The sequence below is a fragment of the Marmota monax genome, unplaced genomic scaffold (assembly GCF_021218885.2).
Source record: "Marmota monax isolate L192 unplaced genomic scaffold, Marmota_monax_Labrador192_F-V1.1 WCK01_AAM20220418_F8-fsc00565, whole genome shotgun sequence".
NCBI classification, from domain to species: domain Eukaryota; kingdom Metazoa; phylum Chordata; class Mammalia; order Rodentia; family Sciuridae; genus Marmota; species Marmota monax.
This window is the reverse complement of record NW_026692096.1, coordinates 247,230-258,457: the sequence shown is the minus strand read 5'-3', so window position 1 is coordinate 258,457 and position 11,228 is coordinate 247,230. Positions and strand designations below refer to the sequence as shown.

Below are 11,228 nucleotides of genomic sequence, written 5' to 3'. Positions count from 1 at the left end.
GTTTTCCCAGCACCATTTGTTGAAGATGCTATCCTCCCTCCATTGCATGCTTTTAGCTCCTTTATCAAATATAAGATAGTTGTAGCTTTGTGGATTAGTCTCTGTGTCCTCTATTCTGTACCATTGGTCCACCCGCCTGTTTTGGTACCAGTACCATGCTGTTTTTGTTACTATTGCTCTGTAATATAGTTTTAAGTCTGGTATCGCTATACCGCCTGATTCACACTTCCTGCTTAGAATTGCTTTTGCTATTCTGGGTCTTTTATTTTTCCATATGAATTTCATGATTGCTTTATCCATTTCTACAAGAAATGCCGTTGGGATTTTGATTGGCATTGCATTAAACCTATAGAGAACTTTTGGTAATATCGCCATTTTGATGATGTTAGTTCTGCCTATCCATGAACAGGGTATATTTTTCCATCTTCTAAGATCTTCTTCTACTTCTCTTTTTAGGGTTTTGTAGTTTTCATTATATAAATCTTTCACCTCTTTTGTTAGGTTGATTCCCAAGTATTTTATTTTTTTTTGAGGATATTGTGAATGGAGTGTTTTTCCTCATTTCCGTTTCAGAAGTTTTGTCGCTGATATACAGAAATGCCTTTGATTTATGCGTGTTGATTTTATATCCTGCCACTTTGCTGAATTCATTTATTAGTTCTAGTAGTTTTTTTGTAGACCCTTTTGGGTCTTCTAGGTATAGAATCATGTCATCTGCAAATAGTGATAATTTAAGTTCTTCCTTTCCTATTTTTATGCCTTTAATTTCTTTCGTCTGTCTAATTGCTCTGGCCAGTGTTTCGAGAACTATATTGAATAGAAGTGGTGATAGAGGGCATCCCTGTCTTGTTCCAGATTTTAGGGGGAATGCCTTCAATTTTTCTCCATTGAGAATGATGCTAGCCTGAGGCTTAGCATAGATAGCTTTTACAATGTCGAGGTAAGTTCCTGTTGAGTCAGGAGGATACTCACAACATAAACAGACCAATAACAATAGATGAAATAGAAGAAGCAATCAAAAGACTTCCAACCAAGAAAAGCCCAGGACCGGATGGGTATACAGCGGAGTTTTACAAAACCTTTAAGGAAGAATTAATACCAATACTTTTCAAGTTATTTCAGGAAATAGAAAAAGAAGGAGCTCTGCCAAATTCATTCTATGAGGCCAACATCACCCTGATTCCGAAACCAGACAAAGACACCTCAAAGAAAGAAAACTACAGACCAATATCTCTGATGAACATAGATGCAAAAATCCTCAATAAAATTCTGGTGAATCGGATACAAAGGCACATCAAAAAAATTGTGCACCATGATCAAGTAGGATTCATCCCTGGGATGCAAGGATGGTTCAATATACGGAAATCAATAAATGTTATTCACCACATCAATAGACTTAAAAATAAGAACCATATGATCATCTCAATAGACGCAGAAAAAGCATTCGACAAAGTACAGCATCCCTTTATGTTCAAATATCCTACTTTTTAAAGGAATGATTTTAAAACCTCAAACCAAAAGCATAAAGGGAGAGGAAAGAACTTTGGTTTATTATGTATGAGGTACCAGGTCATTTTATAAACGCTCATTTAAAACTTCCTGAAAACCCTGCCAAGTGGGGTTTCCATGCCAGGATGCCCCCAGATCTGGAGACTTCTGGAGTCCTGAGGTGATTTACAGATTGAAACTGATCTGGTTCCAGTCTTCCAAGGAGACTTTGTGGATGGGTGTCAGCTGGACATGGTGGAAACCATGCCGTGGATGTCCACATCCTTATGGACTTCTGATCAAGACGTCCCCAGGAACATGCATTTCTTCTCGTGCATTCATCTCCAGTCCACCACTGCAGCCCCTATCCTGGGTATAGCAGGACTGGGAGAAAATGATCAAGGAAGATTCAGGGTACATTAGCTTTCCTCCAGAACCTTCACTCTATTCAGAAATATCGGTCCTGGGGGATACTTTCAATTTCCTCTTGAGAGATCCTGTCATCTTGTCACAGTCCAATAGACACTTGGTTCTTGGGATTCTCCTTTTCATCCAAAGTCATCTGAAGATACTAAAACCACAGAAATTCTTTATGTCACTTAGCGGGGATATGAAGTCAAAATATTCAGATAGACTGTATTATATAGATTACATGAGGGGCATCCGTTTTAAAGATAAGAAAAGGCAAATATCAGGACAGCAATAGAAAGGAATATTAAGGAAATCTCTGCCCTAGAGTTCCTTCTCATACTGAAGGGATGGAAAATGAAAAATGTTCTCCCAATTCAGATATTGATTCCCCCAGTTCAGATGTGACACCCCAATTTACATGCACTCAAAGGTTATACCAGTCCTATTTTAGAGAGGAGAAAATGGACCAGAAAGATTTTTAAAATTGTTCTAAATTACAGAGTGGCTCATGGAGAAGCCGGGATTGGAAGCCACTCTGACTGAAAGCCTCACAGTCTGTGTTGTAATGTGACCATGGGGAACAGAGCCACACGTATCTGAGTTTCCTTATGATCTTGAGTTCAACTGATTCTATAATTGTCCTCGATTCTCTTGGTACCTAAGACTTTCACAGGTGACTGCTTAAGTGACAACTGTCATCAAGCTCGGTGTGGAAGTCCTAGTCTTTAAATCTCTCAAGGTCATGAAAAATCAGAAGAATAGGAACCAGTCACAGACAAGAGGAAACTAAGAACCACAATGGTGGAGCACACTGTGGGACCCTGGATTAGTTCCTGGACCAGAAAAGGACAGGAAAAAGCAAAAAAAAAAAAAAAAAGCCTGGAGTTTGGTTAAGAGTGATGCACCAAGATTGATTCTGTGGTTTGGAAAAATGTCCCACAGTAATATAAATAGCATTAGAGGAAACGGAAATGGGTCACAGATACCCAGGAACAGGAACTCTCTGCACTAGCTTTGCAACTTTGCTGTAAATCTAATGTTATTACAAAATAAAATGGTGACTTTAAAAAGGATCAATGAACTCCCCCACCCACAACCTGACCCCAACCCAAACCAAAAAACTTGAATGAATTTTCCTCTAAAAAAAAAAAAAACCTTATTTACATGTGCAGACACACATAATTATACATTAAAAATCTCCAGATGGCTACATTACTAGGACCTTGGGTGAAGAGTGTATTTTCATTAGCCTCGCTTTTCTGTTGCATTAGGACATGTGTCCTGCAGAGGGGAGGTGCTGGCGGAGGGGCAGAAAGGGCAGAATAAGGCAGAATGAAGCAGCCTGGACCAAAGGGACCCTGCCAGGAAAAGGATGGGGCTTGAGAAGACAGCAGCATGTTGGGCAAACCAACAGAGGACCACTGGGCTGGACATGGGTGAAATGGCTCGCAATTAGAACTGGCCCTGCGTCCAGAACACATATACCAACTACACTTCCCCTGCAACCAGCAGACAAGCCCTGCCGACTTCAACTGTGAACTACTCCTCGGATCTTCCCCTTCTCCCTGTTGCTGTGACCCCTCTCTAATTCAGCCTTTTAGAATCCCTGGGCCCTTGCAGAATCTCTCAACAGATTCCCCTGCTCCTGGGCCTCCCTCCAAGACCACCTACCCCCACACTCAACCCCAGAGCAATAGGTAGAAAACAAAACTGATTCCTATCCCTTCCAGAAACCCTTCATGGGCTACTTGTCCTCAAACAGCCCTAGCTGCTCCAGATCAACCTCTTGGTCCACCAACCAGGGTGGACCAACCCTTTCACTCCAGCAACCAAACAGCCTATCAGCACCATATGGCCATACCTTGACTTCTGCTCTGGACCAGCCCTGAGCCAGCAGGTTCTTCCCTAAGTTGCTTGCCTGGGTAACTCCACGAGGCTGTGAACATCTCATCTTAGAACTCTCCCTTGAATCTCCTCCTCCCCTCCTCAGTTCTTTACTAATCATGTTGAAATTCTCCATTTACAGGTCTATGTTATAGACCCAGAGCCTCAAGAAGGAAGAAACCATCTCTACAACCCTGGATTAGAATTATGCCCAGCATGCCATGATTGTTCTAGAAATTTTGGCCAAGCTGACTGAAACAGTTACAGTAGCTGGAGAGCAGCATGTGTCTGAGCCACTCACAGCAAGTGAGACTTGAGGTGCATAGCAGAAAGAGCCCACATAAGATGGCAAAGGCTAGAAGCCAGTGGAGAATGCAGGGGTGGAGGATGGAGCAGAAACGACTCAGTTTCTGAGCAAGAGAATACCAAGGAGGCAGCTGGGGCGGTGAGAAAGACAAAGAAGAGGAAGCACCGAATCCGTGACTTTTTTGCATGTGTCTTTTTCTTTTTTTGAGTATGGTAATGTAACATAAAATTTATCTTCTTACCCGTTTTGAATGCATAGTCAATGACAGTAAATACAATCATATTGTTGTGCCCCTGGCCATTGAGCCCCCTAAATTAGGGCTTCCCAAGTTGTCTGTTGTGATAGACCCACAGTTTCTATTTGCTATCCATTATAGACAGATGCTTCTGTGAAAGACAATAAAAATGAATTACTGAGCAAAACAAAATGACAAATGCATACAAAAATAAACACACACATTTAAATGTCACACTTGATAGCCTTAAATGATTGTCCAATTGCAATGGACATTTCTTAACTCCTAGTCTCAGCTTCTGTACTCCTCTCACTCTGGATTAGTAAGAAATGGTTGCAGAGTCCCGCATGAGTGCCATGCTCTGAATTCTCTGTTCCCGGGTCCCAGTCACTTTGGTGTAGGTCTCACTTTAAGCATATTGGTTCATGTTCCTTCTTCTGCTGCCTTCCAGAACCAGGGAACTCTGATAGTAACAAGGTCATCTTTGGAGGTGGAGAGATAGCCTGAGGTGAAAAGTGAGGTGAGGAAGCCACAGCATTATCACAGAATGGCTTGGAATCAGCACCATGCACAGATGTGTCCCGTCAGCCCTGTGAGTCAGGCCCACCTTCTCACCTGTGGTAGTCAGCCTGCAAGATGGACCCCAGTTATCCAGACCTCCTGTGTTCACACCCTTGCTACAGCTGCACTCTGCTGACTGTGGCTGGCCCTGTGTGCCCATAGAGAAATGAGGGATTGGCAATGATGGCTTCTGAGGCTGGATCTCAAAGGGCCTGGCAGCTTCTACTTAAGTTTCTTGAGTCTCTGACCCAACATGGTAGAAGTCCCACTACCTTGGAGCAGTCAATGCTGGAGACAGCACCAGGAAAGACCAGAAGCACTATGGAGCCGGAGTTAGACACACACAGAGAGATACTGGAGACTCTGAACTCCTCTAGCCACCCTGCTCTACACCCCAGCTGAGCTCCCAAATATTGTGGAGCACAAATGAGCCTTCCCTGCTGACCTCCATCCAAACTGTAGAGTCCTGATTATTATGGATTGTATCCCCCTGAAAATTCATATATCAAAGCCCTTAGCAGGGTGCTGTGGCATATGCCTGTAATTCTAGTTGCTCAGGAGGCTGAGGCAGGAGGATCTCTTGTTCAAAGCAAGCTTTAGAAAAACCAAGGTGATAAGCAACTCAGTGAGACTCTGTCTCTAAATTAAACACAAAATAGGACTGGGGATGTGGCTCAGTGGTTGAATGATGCTGAGTTCAATCCTGCATACCAAAAAAAAAAAAAAAAAAGCCCTAACCCCCAATGACCCATGTCCTCATCAGAAAAGGAGATTAAAGACACAGGAGAAGATGGCCATCTGCAAGTTGAGAGGAAAGTCTGCAGGAGAAATCAACTCTGTTGACACCATGGTCTCAGACTTCCAACTTTTGGAACTGTGAGGGAAAATAAACTCTCTTATTTAAGCCACTCAGGCTATGGTAGCTCATTATGGCAGCCCTTGCAAATTATATAATGACCTTAAATGATTATTATTATTTTAAGATATCAAGGTTTGGGGCTAATTTGTTATAGAGCAATTTATATTCAGAATACCCTAACCTTCAAGAAATCTGTGTTTTGTTTTTTAAATTACTGGCACAAGAGAGGGTTACACCTTCCCCATGGAAATGCATTTCCTATAGAAAAGTGATTGCAACCTTGTGAAACCTACATTGTCCCTTGAGTCTGATTGCTGTTTTGCTGTATTCACTCCAACAGAGAACAAGGAGGGCTTTGCATGTACCTGCAGAACAAACACACCCAACTCAGAAGGAAGAGAAGCTGTGATGGAGAACCTCCTTCCACATCCCAGCCTTCCTGGCTGCTATAAAAATGAAGGTAATTGCCAACCTATAAAAAAGCAATGACTGCTAGGTCCCTCAATGTGCTATCATCTATTAGTATAGTGACAATGGCAGAATTAGGTGGACAAATGTGCTTTCCAGTTTCCCAGCTGAAACACTGCTAAAGCTTAAATGGATTCCACTTCAAACTCTGTGCCCCTCATAGGAGGTTATGAGTTTTCATAACAAAACAAGGCAAATGACACTCACGTCTGAGGTGGCACATTGCCTATCCCTAAATTTACAAGATCTTGTCAGGTTTTGAGCTTTTACTCCCAAAGTTTCAAGCCACTAGCAATTAACAGGTTTTCCTGCTCACTGATCTGGAGATCATGCCGGCCGCTGAGATGTGTCCTTGTAGAGAAAATAAAGGCAATAGGAGTCAGCTAGGAATTTTGCCAACTTCTTTCACTTCTCTGGGTGGGCCCAGGGTTTCCAATAACATGATAAATGCATTTACCTCCTCCAAATTTGTGTCCATGCAACAGCCAGCTAAAAATCTGCCAAAACTTTTAGCCGAATTATAGAGGGCAAATGAACATCATCCCTATTCTGACATATAGCTTCTGACACTAATGTGTCAGAAATTTCTAGAATGCTGTTCCCAACACAAGGAAATGCCCCAGTACCCCCAACCCTCTGTTCCTGGGACTCTCCGCTCTCCCAGCAAAAGGGCCAAGTTGTCATTTGGCTTTTGATTGTACAAACCCATGCAAAGGCTTCTGTCAGGGCCCTCAAATGTGTGTGACCTCAGCTCTGGGGGTGAGCAACTTGTCAAGGACCAAGTGATAAATGTCAGACTGCACTGATAACTTAGGGATAGTTTTCTGCCACTTCCAAACTAGTCCAGATTCTCCATCATAAGTTGACTCTGATTGACCAAGAATTCTCTAATTCAAATCTTTTCTAAATAGTTTGTGTCAAGTCCAGTGCAATTGGATTTGGCAAAAATCTTTAAGAACACAGCCACTGGATGTGAGATAAAGCAACTTTGTTTAGGTTGTCACAGGAGATTCTTGGCCTGAGCTAGAAAAGCTCTAACCCAAGGAGCAAGGGACATGGAATCAGAAGACAAAGGAAATGGGAGTGGACTCCTTGGGTAAACTTATCACCTCACTTCCCCCTGGGCCACCAGGCCCTGCCCTGGGCTCTGAGCTGGTCCTTCTCCAGCTGATTTCATCATGGAGAGAGAAGCACCCAATGTCAAGGGGATAACCCCAACCCCTGTAGCTCATGCCCCTGCTTCTAGACCCCTGAATCTTTAAGATTAAATCATCCAGGCCTCCTTCCAAGGCCACCACCAGCCTCTTCCATTCTGTACCCTGCTGAGTGGCCTGTGTTGCCTACAAGCACCATCTTGGTCACAAAGTGTGTCAAAGGATAGGTGTCTGCAGGGGAAGGGGAGAGAAGTCCCCATGGCATAAATAGAGAGGGAGTAAGGTGCAGTGCTACTTCCAGGAGTTCACAGAGGATTAAGCCAATTGGAACAGGGAGGCCATTGAAGAACCTGTCACCCTCTGCCTCCTTCTTCCCTACTCCATCACCACCAAGACAGAAGGAAATTTTGCCTTCCTGCTTCATCTTTCTATTCTTTGTTTCCTTCCATATGAGAATTTTTTTTTCTCATTTTAAAAACAAACTTTGTCCCTTTCAGGGGTCCCTCTACTAACTTCTTTGCCTTCAAGTCATTGAGCCTTGGTGGGAAACAGATGGAACCTACCTAGGTCCCTGTCTTTGGCATCTGATGGCCACGTGTGAATAATGAGAAGTACTCTGTGGCTGCAGGGAGCCCTGAGCAGCCCTGAGGAAAGCTCAGGCTGAGCTGCAGAACCTTGTGATCCTTGAGTTATTTCCGAATCTCTCGTGTCCCTTTGAGGGGTAGTGGGGACTCCATTGCTTGTTCTTATCCCACAGAGATATTTTGGTTCCAACCCAGATTGCCACCCAGATGGGGATGAGATAAAATGATTCGAATGCAGTCACATGGTTTATGCAAAAGTCAGATAGAAATAGAACAAAATGAAACTGGGGCTAGGATTTGAGAGGGAAAATAGTATTCCATTTGGGGCTGAGCCAGGGCCTCAGAGACACGGGCCTGATATATAAGATCTAATTTGCACTGCCACAAAGAATGTGCTGGTTCAAAATTCCCTTTGCTCCTCACTTTTTGTTCCAAGTCAGAAGACATGGAAACTGGCAAGGATCCCTGGCAGGGCCACCTGATCACATGGAGAGAGGGACCTCTAGTGTTGAGCTACTTCTTCTGCCATCCACCACCACTCTTTTCTTAAATGTTTATGATTTGCCTATGATCATTACAACCATGTTTCTGTGAGAAAAACTCTATTTACATTGTAAAGTGAGCAGTCTATTTTATTTCATTGTATTTTTTTTTACTTCTGGGATAAGTTTGAATATTTTTGAGAATGGCAAAATATAGACCATAACATACAAAATTAAAGAAGACTTAAGGAAAATCTTATGCAGCCAAAAAAATACTTATTAGACACCTATGAAATGTTTGGCCCTTGAATAGGTACTAAAATTAATTTCAGGAAGTAAAAGATAGGAAAAGGCAACTAAATACCAGTAGTAATTAGATCCCTGATGAGTAATGAGGAGATTTCATATCTATCTTTCATTTGTACTTTCCCACAAATATTGATGGAGAAAAAAATCTCATATTACAGGCACTTGACTGGGCTCCAAACTACAGAGAAGAAGGATATAGACAGGTGAAAGGGAGGGGAAAACTCTGGGCAAGAAGGGGCCCAGAAAGCACTAGTCCTGCTCAGCCTTGCTGAAGTCATGTTTCATATAGGGCATAGATGGGACAGAAGGTTTGCACATAAAGCTGCAGCAATTTCTGCTCTGTGGTGTTGATTATCATTTCTTGATTCATTCAGCTAATTTGCCAAGTACCTTCTGTTATTGGATCCTTGGTCCTGGCACAGAGGCCACAGCATTAATCATCTTTCCATGACTATAACAAATAACTGAGATAATCCACTTCTTTGGAGGTGGGTAGTGGGGTTGAACTCAGAGACACTTTTCCACTGAGTTACACACCCAGCCTTTTTCATTTTTTCTTTTCTTTTTTTTTTATTTTGAGACAGGGTCTCCCTAAGGAGATGAGGCTGGCCTTGAACATATGACTCTCCATCATCAGCCTCTCAAATCACTGGGATTACAGGAGTGTGCCTCCAGGCCTGGCTCTGAGATAATCAAATTATAAAGAGAAATGATTAATTTTAGCTCACAGTTTTGGAAGTTTTACTCCATGATTTGTTGACCCTGTTGCTTTTGGGCATGTGGCAAGGCAGCACCTGATGGCAGGAGCATCTAGTAGAGCCAAACTATTCACCTCATGGCCAAGCAGGGAGAAAGGGAATGGGGCTGGGGTCCTACTGATCCCTTCAAGGGCACACCTGCAATAAACTGTAGACATTTCCCTAGACCCCATTTCTTAAGGTTTTACCACCTCCCAATGGCACCATGCTGGGGATCAAGCCCTTGCCTAATGGTCCTTTAGGAGAAACCTAAGGTTTAAATTACAGCAGCCACCGAGATGAGAAGGATGTGGTCTATACCCCTTAGAAACTTCACTATCTAGTCAGACATTGAGATATATAAACAGCCACCCAGGAGACCACAAAATACGTGCAACCAGAGCTATGCCCAGGATTTGACCACTGTGGAGGGGCTGAGCAGCTGTATCTGATCCAAGGATTCACAGAACAGGTTGCAGGTTTGAGCCTTCAAAATGAATAGTAGTGTCTGAGTAGAGAGAGGAAGAGCAAGACTAGTGGTGCATGGGGGTGGAAGGCCTCTATGAGCCCTACTGAAATTGACTCCATCTGACTGGTGTCTCTCCTGAAGCTGAGAACTATGAAATTACAGGGAACCAAAACAGGTGACTTCAGGAGCCCTGATGAGAAGATCTTATAATGGTTTGGAATGTCCCCCCAAAACTCACGTATCGTGTCATGATCACCAGTGCAGTAAGGTTCAGAAGTGGGGCTTTGGGGAAGTGATTGATCATAAGGGCTCTGATTAATCCATTGATAGCTAAATGGACCACCCTGGAGGTGTAGGCAGTGGGGCATGATTGGAGGAAGTAAGTCACTGGGTGTGTGACTTCACCTTGTTCTGAGCCTTTTCCCTTTCAACCTCAAAATCTCTCTCTCTCTCTCTCTCTCTCTCTCTCTCTCTCTCTCTCTCTCTCTCTCTCTCTCTCTCTCTTCCATGAGATAAGCAGCTGTCCTCTACCACCTCTGGTAGAGGATGTTCTGTCCCAAAGCAATGGAGCCAGCTGACCATGGACTGAAACCTCTGAAACTGGGAGCCAAGAGAAAGCCTTTCTTCTTTAAGTTGTTCATGGCAGGTATTTTGGTCACAACAATGATGAGCTCAGTTACACAGATTTAGAGGCCTTTTGTTAGGTAGAGGGGACAGGAAGTAATATGTTGAGATGATCATTGTTCAAATGCTAACAAGTGACTGCATGCAAGATGAATTGAGGGGCAGGCCAGGCCACTGCACTGATTACAGTCACAGGCTCTAGAAGGAATTAACTAATTTTTTTGAGAATCCTAACAACCAGAGTAGATATGGAATCAATTTTATTTGAGTTACAATTTTTTCCTATTAATCCCTAGAACTAGCAGTAATAGTAATAGCCACCAAATTACAATTAATTATTGTACATTTAGAATATGCAAGGTCATATCCTGAGATTTTAAGAGATTTCACAAGCACACCTATGAGAGAGGCTCTTGATTTAGTAGATTAAAAAAATTGAGGTTTCTAGAAGGTAGGTAACTAGCCCAAGTTCATATAGCTACTGAGTAGGGATCTTGGATTTTTGGATCCCTAAGTCCACATTTTTTCCTCTATACAATCTCCTCTTTTCTTGCCTCTAATCAGGACCCCTTGTTGTCCTCTTTATAAAATTCGTCTCATTGTTATTTGTTTGCATCATTACTGTTGGCCAAGGAGCTAGGGAAGGATGCAAATGT

At 42.8% G+C, this 11,228-nt stretch overlaps 1 long non-coding RNA gene across 1 annotated transcript; it reads left to right on the top strand.

Moving 5' to 3' along the window:
- The first annotated feature begins 3,926 nt into the window (after positions 1-3,926).
- On the top strand, positions 3,927-10,560 carry LOC131424848 (uncharacterized). Its single transcript, XR_009228415.1, has 3 exons — positions 3,927-4,845; positions 6,086-6,205; positions 10,466-10,560. It is a non-coding gene; the product is annotated as an uncharacterized LOC131424848 (long non-coding RNA).
- Positions 10,561-11,228: the final 668 nt, after the last annotated feature.